This window comes from Gavialis gangeticus, unplaced genomic scaffold (assembly GCF_001723915.1).
Source record: "Gavialis gangeticus isolate Ggan-Ray unplaced genomic scaffold, GavGan_comp1, whole genome shotgun sequence".
NCBI classification, from domain to species: Eukaryota; Metazoa; Chordata; order Crocodylia; family Gavialidae; genus Gavialis; species Gavialis gangeticus.
In genome coordinates, this window is record NW_017729015.1 from 2,933,211 (window position 1) to 2,943,297 (window position 10,087).

Here is a 10,087-nt window from a genome sequence, read left to right on the forward strand (position 1 = left end):
GTCCCCATGCTACCGTGGAGCCCCTATGAGGCCTCCTCCAACCCCTAATAGCCTCACCCGGTCCTCCAGTGTTATAAAACTACAAACAGAAAACTCAAGCCCCTGGGCTATAACATAAAATCTAAGCCGCCTGGCTAACCATCATTCAAATCTCTACCAGGGAATTCTCCACCCGGTATCTGCGAACAGAAGCTGCTCATGCCATCAGGCTTCTCTACTCTGCTTGCTCCGGCAGAGCTCCTTCTCCTTTGGCTACTAGTTGAGAGAGAGAGAGAGAGGACTCACCGCCTCCAGGCTGGGTCTTATAGTAGTCAGCCCTGCCCCTTCCGGTCAGCTGACTCACCAGGTGTGGGCCCTTAGCTCCTCCTGGTTGCCCCTAGCAACCAACACCTGAGCCCCTACTGCTGCCTTCCAGGTACCAGGCACCTTAGTGCCCTGCTACACCTTGTCACAAGGACATGAAAAATGAAAGGAAAGCATATGCCTGACTCTTCAGGTCATATCTGGTCACATCATTCATGATGATGTGTTGAATAATATTAGCTAGAAAGCTATAGGCACTAGAAAGGACAGGTAGTTTACACTCCAGCCATGGAACTAACCTATGAAGATGAGCAGGGTTCCTGCAGAAAAACTCTGCTGAATGATAGAGAGCTCTTTGATACTTAATTATGTCTTGTCCTTGAATTTGTCACAGGGACCTATCCTCTAACATAGCCTGTCTTCTTGAGACATGCCTTCCTATCATTCTTTGAAATTTGCCATCGCTCTGCTGCAGTGATTGACTTGACAACACTTCAGACAATATCCCACTGTCTGAGGGTGACAGAGTCCTTTGAGAAAAGAAACTCCTTTGATGATAAGCTAGCATACAAACACTCCCTTGTTACTGTAGTGCATTAACAAAATCTCTACCCTTCAGGATGGGTGAAATAACAATTCCCTGAAGGCCTTAATATATACTCTTTAAAAATCATTGTCAGCTCTCACTGTGTGGAAGACAGAATGAAAAAGCCTCTTGCAGACTAGGCATTCGGCTCTAATTTTTCTACTCCTGCACACAACCCAAGCAACATCTATGAAAGTAACCATCTAAAAAAGCTACATTGTCAAATCTTTCCAAGCATATTAGACATTTAGAATCTGGAGATACCCCTGTAGGAACTGCTTCATGCAGCTTATTTGTGCTAGTTATCAGAGAAATGTTGCTACCCATACTAAGCTTCTTAGTCACAAATGGCATGTTCTGAATAAAATAATAGACAGAATAGACAGAAAAGACACAAAGATCAATATAATCTTCGCTAAACCCACTGGTACTGAAGCTAGGGATTCACTTGAAGGACCCATTGACTCCAGTAGGAATTGGAGTCAAAATACAAGGACTCAGCTGTCTGGAAAACAGCACCACCACTGCATAGTATCATAGTTTTTTAGGGTCTGGAAAGGACCTTGCAATTCACTGGGTCCTGCTGCCCTGCATTTGGTCAGGAAAGACTGCTGGAGTCAGATAATCCCTGCAAGATGGCATCAAGACATTTTTTGAAGATTGCCAGGATGGGTGACTGTACCACCTCTGGGGGGGGAGCCTGTTCCAAACCCTTGGTACTTAACTTGTAAAGAAGTTTTTTTCTTATGTCTAGTATGAAATGATCTTCAATCAGCTTGTGCCCATTATTTCTAGCCCTCCCCTGGCAGTGGGGCCTGGTGAATAGTTGTTCCCCCAGGTCCTGCTGTACTTGCCTGATATACTTATAGGCTGCCACCCAGTCCCCTCAAAGTCTTCTCTTCTCCAGGCTGAACATTCCCAGGTCTTTCAGCCTCTCCTCATATGACCTGCTTTCTAGGCCTCTAATCATGTGTGAAGCTCTCTTGAGCTTCACATCCTTCCTGAAGTGTGGCACCCAGAACTGGATGCAGTACTCCAGCTGTGGACTCACCAAGGCCAAGTAAAACAGGAGGATGACATCTTTAGCCTTGTTCAAGATGCCTCGATAGATGCATGCTAGTGTTTGATTAGCTCTTCCTGCTACAGCATCACATTGGTGGCTCATGCTCATTTTTTATCATGACACCCAGGTCTCGTTCAGTTGTGATGCTGGCTAGCATAGCACTGCTGAGCCTGTAAGTGTGTTGGGGGTTATTTCTCCCCAGATGAAGCACTTTGCATTTATCTGTATTAAACAACAACCGGTTAAGGTCTGCCCACCTCACAAGTCTGTTCAGGTCAACCTGTATTGCTGGCCTGTCCTGGAGCATGACCACCCTCCCCCATACTTTGGTACTGCTGGTGAACTTTACCAGTCCGCATTTAATACCTGAATCCAAATCGTTGATGAATATGTTGAATAGTACTGGTCCAAATACTGAGCCCTGAGGGATGCCACTGGTCACCTCTCGCTATGACGACTCAGTCCCATCCATTGGTACTCTTGGTCATACCACAGAGCCAGTTTCCTAGGTACTGGACCATAAAGTAGCTGAGGCTGCATTTTTCCAATTTAACCGTAAGGACATCATAGAAGACTAGGTTAAAGGCCTCTTTGAAATCCAAGTATACAACATCAAACTCATTTCCCCTATCCGGATGGTGAGTTACCTGATCGTAGAAGGAGATGAGGTTGGTCTGGCATAATCTGCTTGTAATAAAGCCATGTTGGCTATCTTTCAGAATACTACTTTGTTAGCCAGTTAGTGATGGACTCTGATATTTTTTCCAGGATTTTACCTTGGGTAAAAGGAAGGTTTGAGGTCAAACTGATTGGCCTGTAGTTCCTGGGGTCCTCCTTTCTTAAACACAGGCACAACGCAGGCCTTCTTCCAGTCTTCTGGGAGCTCTTTTGAACACCATGAATATTCGAATAATTTGGCTATAGGTTGTGTGATGACATCAGCTAGCTCTTTTAGCACTCTCAGGTGTAGTTCATCTGGTCCTGATGGTTTGTAGACATTTAGTCTTTATAGGTGCTCCCCCACAAGATCTAGGCTCCCACCATGTTCATCCTGCATCCTGTCAAGCAAGGAAGTGCCCTTGGATTGGTGGAAAACTGATGTGAAGAATAAATTCAGGAGTCTGGTTTTGTCCTGAGTGCCAGTTATCAGCTGTTCCTTTTCAGTCATGAAGGGCCCTATGCTTTCCTTGTTTTGTCCCCTACTCCCTACATATCTAAAGAAGGACTTTTTGTTGTCCTTGATTTCGGTTGCCAATTTGTATTCTGTTTGTGCTTTAGCTGTCCTGATCAGCTCCTACAGGTGCAGGCTATTGCTGTGTACTCCTCTTTGGTAGCTATTTCTGACTTCCATCCCTTGTAGGATTCTTGCTTTGATTTCAGGAGGTCCATGACTTGTCTATTGAGCCAAGGGGATCTCCCAGCCCTTTTGCTGCTTTTCGTATGAAAGGGGATGGACTTCCTTAGAGCTTTTAGGACACTTCCTTGAGGAACAAACACTCTTCTTGTACTCCTTCCCTTGTCAGACCATGGTCCCACAGCACCTGATTGCCTAAGCTTGTGGAAGTCATCCTTCCAAAAATCAAGAATTTCTACCCTAGTGGCCAATTTCCCTGATTTACGGTGGATGGAGAAAGTGATCATATCATGGTCACTGTCACCCAGTTTCCCTTCTATCTTTATATCGCTCACTAATTTGTCCCCTTTGGCCAGAACCAAGTCTAGGAGTGCCTTGCCCCGATTGGCTCGTAGACTTCCTGAGTTAGACAGAGCTCCTCAATGCAATTGAGGAATCTTTGTGAGTGACCAGATATTGCTGAGAGCTCATCCCATGAGATGTCTGGGTAGTCTTCCTAACAGGCTGCAGTCCCTGACATGCATGCCATGGTCAAAGAAGCCAAAGCCCTCACAGTAGCACCATCACCAGAATCTTCTATTTCCTTCTTTTATACATCTAGGACTGAGGAGAAAGCTACCTGCACCCCCAGCCCCTTGAGTCCAGGCCCCAGAGCCCTGTAGTCTCTCATGACCCAGCTAGGGTTGTGTCATGAACATGTGGATGAGGAGCATGGGGTAGTGGTCAGAGGGCTGGCCAAATTTTGGGATCCTTTCAGCCATATCCTAGATGCAAGCCCCTGGGAGACAGCAGACCTCACAGGTTAGGGGATCAGCGCCCCTTCAGTCCCCCTCAGTAGGGAGTCACCCACCACAACCACCTTATGTCTTTTCTTGTGGGGTGGGGGGCATGGCTGCCTACCTTCTTCCAGAGCTGGTGCTTCCACTGTTCAGGGCTGTCCCCAGGAGCAGGGCCCACTTCTTGTTATCTTTACGGGATCCATCAAGCTGCTTTTCTTCTTCCTCAATATCCCCTTCTTAGCAGAGAAGGATGCAAAAAGACTCTAAGGACCTCAGCTTCCCCTGGCCCAACCTCCTGGTACATACCCAAGGGCCAAGAAGCTTGCACAAATAGGCAGAAAGGAACTAAGAAGCCAGGCTCTGCTGTGTCCCCTCTCTGCTCCTTGGGCTCTTCTGACTTTCAAACGGTGTTGTGGATCCTGACTGGCTGGATCTGATGCCCAGAAACCTTCTGTGTCTGCTCCCATGGCAACAGAATCAGACCAGTTGGAATTCAGGAGGGGATCTCCATGGAAACCCCACCTGCTCCTGTGAGGCACCCCAGCCCCTGTCCACCCTGGCCTTTGATCAAAGAAATCAGCATTCCTTAAAAGCTACTCTGATCTCAATCCTCTTTCTTGCCTTCCCTACCCCTGACTGGCAGTACTACTCCCCCATGCAGTCAGGCCCCACACTGAAGCACTGTCATGCCCCAGCCAGCTGGGTCAGTGTCTGTATGTGCACTGCTGTGTATTGTTTAGTTCGCAGCAGGGTAGTACTTGTATTTACAAGTACTGTATTTAGAAGCACTACCCTGCTACAGAAAGTATTAGTTTCCTGATCCCTAGTAGGATGCGTGTGTAGACACTGAGATGTTTACTCCACAGTTAATTAGTTAACTGTACAGTAAATGTCTCATGTAGATGCAACCCAGGGCTCCTAATCTGGATCCATTCCCTCCCCCACTGCTGATCTATGTCCACTTCTTTAAAGTTTTCCAATTTGCATCAGTTGGCAGCTCTTCTGCACTGCTTGGGTGCACCAAAAGGAGCACTAAGATTGCAGTTGCCCTATTTTCAGATCCTGTGATGGTGCCACAGCAACAAGGAGCAGTAACTGCAGGGAAAGTCCTGTCTCACCAGGCCCCTTGCAGGCCTGAACCATAGCATGCAAGGTACAAATTGAAATTTAGGTAATTCAGATACCCAAATCTAACAAGTGTCTGCTAACATAAATTCATATCCTGTTACATCTGTATTTCACCAGCACAGCAAGCAACATGTTCCGGCAGAAAGGCAGCAGCTCATCTTCAATAAAGGCAATAATTGGGCAAAGGCCACCCAGCCAGGGGTTGTCTGCCCTCTCGAAAGGGTTAAGCACTCCCTGTCTCCAATGTAGCCTGCACAATCCTAAGCACCCCCAAAACTAACTCACCTCTTTGTCTCCAGTCTGTATAGCCAGGAGTCCTAAAACTATTCCCCATTTAATCTCTATTCATTGTCATGTTTCTTTCTCTTCCCTGTATTCTCATGGATGACACCTGAAATCTTAGCTTTACTAAAGTGTCAACAAAGCTATTCAAGTCTCGATGAGATGAATCTGATGGTGTTTAACGCCGAAAAATGCAAGGTTCTCCACCTTGGGAAGAAAAACCTGCGGCAGGCTTATAGGCTTGGCAATGCTACACTGGTTAGCACTACAGATGAAAGGGACTTGAGGGTCATCATTGACCACAAAATGAACATGAGCCTGGCTTGCATCCATAGATGCTTCTTAAGCAAATCCTGGGACATCATTCTCCCATTGTACTCAGCTTTGGTGAGGCCGCAGCTGGAGCACTGCGTCCAGTTTTGGGCTCCACAATTCAAAAAGGATGTGGAGAAGCTTGAGAGAGTCCAGAGAAGAGCCATGCGCATGACCAGAGGTCAGAAAAACAGACCTTATGACGAGAGGCTGAGAGCCACGGGACTCTTCAGCCTGGAAAAGCGCAGGCTTAGGGGTGATCTGGTGGCCACCTATAAGTTTATCGGGGTGCTCACCAAGATCTGGGGAAACGTGTGTTCACCAGAGCACCCCAAGGGATGACAAGATCGAAAGGTCACAAATTCCTCTGCGACTGATTCAGGCTGGACATACGGCAGAACTTCTTTACTGTCTGAGCCCCCTAGGTTTGGAATAGACTGCCGCTGGAGGTGGTTCAAGCACTCACTTTGAACGCCTTCAAGACACATTTGGATGTTTATCTTGCTGGGATCCTATGATCCCTGCCTGCTTCCTGCCCCTGGGGCAGGGGGCTGGACTCGATGATCCTCCAGGATCCCTTCCAGCCCGCATGTCTATGAAATCTATGAAATCTTCAGCATTAACATTGTCCACACAGACACATCTCTGGGACATAGCAGGGCCTTTATTGACCCTTCATTCTCCATACACAGGCTAATCAGGGAACCTTAGGCATGCAACAAACATAATGACAATGTAAACACATTTAAAACAAAAATATTGTAATAAAACCCATAATCTATCACATCTGTCCCTCCTCTAAAAATGAAGAGAGAAGGATCACTGGGACTAGTGTTCAAGCTCCCACTTCCATGACAAAGCACCAGTAACAACATTTGCATTGCCTTTCCTGTGAATCATTTTTGTGAGAAGTGTGAATGATTGAGGAGAGACTCTGGGAATTGGGCCTGTTTGGTCTGAGTAAGAGAGGACTGAGAGGTGACTCAATAGCCTCCTACAAGTATGTTAGGGCTGAGCATCAAGATGTAGGGGAGCAACTCTTCAGGAAGGCACCTCAAGGGAATACAAGGACCATTGGGCATAAGCTAATAGAGGGAAAATTTAGGGTGGTTGTAAGGATTATATTTTTCTGTAAGGATTACCAGAATCTGGAACATGCTCCCAGCAGAAGTGGTATAGTCGCCATCCTTGGAGGTGGTCAAGATGAGGCTGGATAAGCACTTTGTTTAGCTCATTTGAGCCCAATAATTTCCTGGCCATGACAGGGGACCAGACTTACTGATCTTGCAGGTCCCTTCCAGTCCTTTGATTCTATGATTCTATGAATCTGAAGGAGTGAACCTAAAGTTACTTTCTGTTGAATCTGCTAATGCCAAGGCAGGTATATTTATATTCACGATATATTCTGCGCTTTCCATTCTGGCAGCACATTTTTCCATACTTGTGGCTGGAGTCATTTATTTATGAATGCCTTGAACAAATGTAGCAACTTCCTATAATCCTGGAGGGCCCAGTTCCACCTCATCAGTGTGGTATTACTTTTCAGCTGATGTAACCAAGCCAGCAATCAGTAATCTTTGCTTAGGAATAAGATTTAAAAAAGCCAGCATCTCAAGCAGGAAGAAGCCTGAGTTACAAGTGGGAGCAGTGGTGTCAGGATAGGTGGATGGGTGGGACATGAGCCTGGGTCACTGCCTAAGGTGGGGGGAATGAAGAAGGAAGGGTGCCTCACCTGCCTGTCTCCAGCTCCCTTTCCCCCTGCATTTTCCAGTGGCAAGGAGCAGGGCACAGGAGCACATGCCAGAGAGTGAAGTGAATTCTGGGAAATACAGTTTTACTGAGCGCTTGTGGGTCACAGCAACAAGAGTTTGCTGCTGCTGGGGGAAGATGTCACTCATTTTTTGCTTTCAAAAATAGGAGGTGCTTTTTGCCTGCTCAACATGTGGCATCAGCAAAAAAATGAGGTGACATCTGCTGCTGCTAGAGCCTAAAGTACCTCCTGAGGAGGGACCAGCTACTGGAGGGACTGCAGCACCTGTCAAAAGGTGTGCAAGTGTCTACATGTACCTGGTAACAGTAGAAGCAATACAGTGCTTAGCAGAGGTGGTTTAATTCTGCCAGTTCTGCTGCTGCAGAGGAGTGTTGGGTGTTGGCGCACTAAGTTCTGCCTGCAAAGCTCTGTAGGGTGGACATCCCTTTAGGGTGAAACAGAAATGTTCTTTTAAAACATGGCTGAAAGAGGATCTGAAAATGGTCTCAGGCTGTTATGTAACAGCCAAGTAGTTAGAGCGGAGATGAGTAGTGCAGGGCTGATTCATGGGTCAGATTAATAGTGAAAGATCAATCTACACTCTAGATGGAGGCCACAGACCAGCCCTGCACACTAGATTTGGTGCATGGGTTCACTCCAGGAAAGGCACTACATGCACCATGCTCTAGCCTGGGTCCACATGCTGCATGCAGAGTGTGTGCTGGACCAGCCCTTTTCACCACATGCAGCTCAGGTGTCAGACCAGCTCTGTGTGCTATGCACAGACTAGTGCATGTCAGACCAGACCTGTGTGCTACTGGACTGGCTGCATACATCACTTGTGGTGTGCAAGTCCAGTCCAAAATCCACTGATAGCACCATAAGCCAAATGATAGGGCTCTGCAGGTCAGATCCAGTTTGTGGGCCATATCATTGGCACACCTGAGTTAGAGGACTTGCCCAAAAAATGTCTGCTCTTGCCATCTTCTGGCTGAGGGGGCTCATAACCTCATCCTATTCCCTAGGAGAGTGTCAGATCATGAGCTAAGCTAGATAGGGGTAATCTTCTTGTTGAAATTGCATAGCAAAGAATACAAGCTTGAGAGGAACTGAGAAAGGGAACAAGAGTCATCATGCTCTCTTCTGAGTAAGGGCAGTCTTCTGGGAATCCTGGCTTTAACTTCTAGGAATCCTGGCTTTTACTTTTAGGCCTGTTTGTACTTTGGGAAGTGGGAGGCATAGATCTGAATCTGCAAAGGCCTATTTATCGCCTTAAGGGGCATGAACCTATGTCCACCAAGTAACTTACCGGCCTCCATCAGGCAGGGAGGCTACAGGAAAGATGATAATTGATTCCTTGGGACTAATAATAATGAAAACAGGGACAAGAGTGGAGGTCAAAGGTTCATAACAAGAGTGTCAAGGGGAGAGACTGGGCAGAGCACACTGGACAGCACCCACTGGCCCTCAAATGAGTCCAAGGAGCCAACTGACACTGCCCAGTGATACTCTGCTCAGAGATAGGAATGAACAAAGGCAAGGAAAGAGGTCCTGCAGTCACTGGGGACCCTCCCAGCCAGAGCCTCCTTCCTGGTCAGATACATGGCCACTGAATTTGCTCAGACTGATCAGAAGAAAGTAGGGCTGAAAGAGACCTCACAAGGTCAACCAGTCCAGCCCCCTGCTCAAGGCAGGATCATCCCTGACTAAACCATCCCAGCCAAATATCTGTTTAACCTGCTCTTGAAAATTTCCAAGGAAGAAGACTGCACAGTTTTTATAGGTAGATTGTTCCAATGCTTGACCACTGTCATAGAGGTTCTAACAGTACTGGAAATGTAGAAGTCATCGGGAGTGACATTGCTGGCAAAGATCTTAGTCACCTCAAAGTAAGTGCCTAAAAATTAGGTAGGGGTTTAGCAGATTGAAGTTTAGGACTCTGGCTTAAATTTTGCCTTGATCCTTTTATATCTACATATATTCCTTCTTGATTTTTCAGTATGTAGAAGTCCTAGCTCAAGGGTGGGCATTTATTTGGGCTGGCAGACCACTTAATAAGTTTTGATGACCATTGAGGGACACATTATTCTCTCCCATACTGGTAGCATCCCTGGGAGGGGGGGACAGGGAGAGGGGAAATCTGAAGCCACTCACAGCTTTAGCATACCACCTCCCCACCCCATGGCCGGAGTCTACCCACCTGCAGCTGTAGTCCCACCTCCTCCTCCTCCATCGCTTGAGTCTGGACCCAGCAGCTACCAGCCACCACCACAGTTGTACCAAATGCAGTCAGCAGTGTCCAGGTTGGGGCTCCAGGCATGGCAGGATAGAGGTGAAGGGGGTGTGCTACAGCTGCAGACTGCAACCAGCACAGAAGCCTGAATCCACCTGCAACTGTAGCATGTCTCACCCCATGAAGGACACCTGGCATGGCTTTACAAGCACTCTTGGTACTCTAGTGTGGTGCCAGAGGACTGGAAGAGGGCCGACGTGGTTCCCATCTTCAAAAAAGGAAGGAAGGAGGACCCAG

General features: G+C 47.2%; 1 pseudogene; it reads right to left on the reverse strand.

The window, feature by feature from the left end:
- The window catches only part of LOC109293908, a 7,300-nt pseudogene extending 6,057 nt beyond the window's left edge, over nt 1-1,243 (reverse strand).
- Between the last annotated feature and the right edge of the window lie 8,844 nt (nt 1,244-10,087).